Raw genomic sequence first — 1,604 nt, 5'->3', positions numbered from 1 at the left:
CTTACTTCTTGTTCCAGATTTTGAATAGAAGCTTGTTGATTTCTAAATGCTTGAGCATTTTGTTCATTGGTTTGTTTCTGAGATGTGAAAAACTGCATTTGAGATTCAACTAGCTTTGACATCATATCTTCTAAATTTGGCTTTTTATCATCGGTTTGTGGTGGTTTGTTTTGAAAAACAGGTCTTTGCTGATTGTAAGTATTATTAGGTACTTGTTGATTGCTAGGACCTTGTTGGTTGTTGTATGGAACATTTCGATTATAATTCTGGTTTTGATTGTAGATTGGTCTTGGCGGTTGATAATTATTCTGATAATTATTTCCAGGCCTTTGGTTCATGTATGAAATATTCTCTCTTTGTTCCATTGTTTGTTCAATACTGAGACAATCTTTTGTTAAATGTGGTCCTCCACACTGCTCACAACTAATTCGTATTGAGTGAATATCTTTAGTCATCTTTTCCATTCGTCTCTCGACAGCATCTATCTTTGCGAAAATGGAATCAAAGTCATGGCTAGAATCGGCTCTAGCCGCTTTAGATGATCTAACAATATCTTTTTCTTGGTGCCACTCATGTGAGTGGGAAGCAGTGTTATCAATAATTTTGTAAACTTCAGTTGCGGTTTTCTTCATAATGGAACCACCAACTGCTATATCGATGTCTTTTCGTGTAGTGATGTCGTATCCTTGGTAGAATATTTGTACTATTTGATAAGTGTCTAAACCATGTTGCGGACATCCTCTCAATAACTTTTCAAATCTTGTTCATGCCTCATATAGAGTTTCATTTGGCTTTTGTGTGAACATAACAATTTCTCCTTGAAGTCTCACGGCTTTAGATGCCGGAAATAATTGTTTAAGAAATTTTTCAACTAAAACGTCTCATGTATCAATCGCCCCTTCAGGTAACGATTCAAACCAATCTTTGGCTTCTTCCTTTAAAGTTCAGGGAAATGACATGAGATAGATCTATTCATCTTCCACTTCTCGGATTTTAAATAGTGTACAGATCCTATTAAAGGTACGAAGATGTTCATTTGGATCTGCCTTCGGCGCACCACTAAATTGGCATTGATTAGTTACCATGTGTAGGATTTGTCCTTTTATTTCATAATCTGGGTCATTAATGTCTGGTTGAGTAATTGCGTGACCTTGGCCAGTTTGTTTAGCTCTCATTCGGTCTTCCATACTTAGAGGTTCCAGATTTTCCATGATTGAATTTGTTGAATCTGAATTAAAAAGTACGATAATTAAAAGTGCAATTAAATATAATAAAAGTGCGATAAAATATGAAATAAAGGAATTATGCTTATTTAAACTTCCATAATCATGATGTTCGCCGTATTGATTTTAGTTTATTACCATGGGTTAATTGTCCTTTGTCCTGGATTATTCAATATGTCCATACGGTTTTGTCCATAATAGTCCATCAGTCATAAATATAAAGTGCGAGAGTCTTCGTCAAATTATCCTTATACCCGAAGTCAAATATTCCAACTAATTGGGGATTCGAACTGTAACAAGGTCTTAATACTTTGTTTAATGAATACACCAGGTTATCGACTGCGTGTAATCCAAGGTTTTATTACTTTGTTAAAAATTACA

General features: G+C 34.7%; 1 non-coding gene across 1 annotated transcript; it reads left to right on the top strand.

Annotated features, from left to right (window-relative positions):
- Positions 1-720: 720 nt before the first annotated feature.
- LOC139850839 (small nucleolar RNA R71) lies at positions 721-827 on the top strand. Its single transcript, XR_011760217.1, has one exon. It is a non-coding gene; the product is annotated as a small nucleolar RNA R71 (small nucleolar RNA).
- The last annotated feature ends 777 nt before the right edge of the window (positions 828-1,604 follow it).

This window comes from Rutidosis leptorrhynchoides, chromosome 5 (assembly GCF_046630445.1).
Source record: "Rutidosis leptorrhynchoides isolate AG116_Rl617_1_P2 chromosome 5, CSIRO_AGI_Rlap_v1, whole genome shotgun sequence".
Classification (NCBI taxonomy): domain Eukaryota; kingdom Viridiplantae; phylum Streptophyta; class Magnoliopsida; order Asterales; family Asteraceae; genus Rutidosis; species Rutidosis leptorrhynchoides.
Note: the sequence above shows the minus strand (reverse complement) of the source record. Positions and strands in the feature narration are given on the sequence as shown.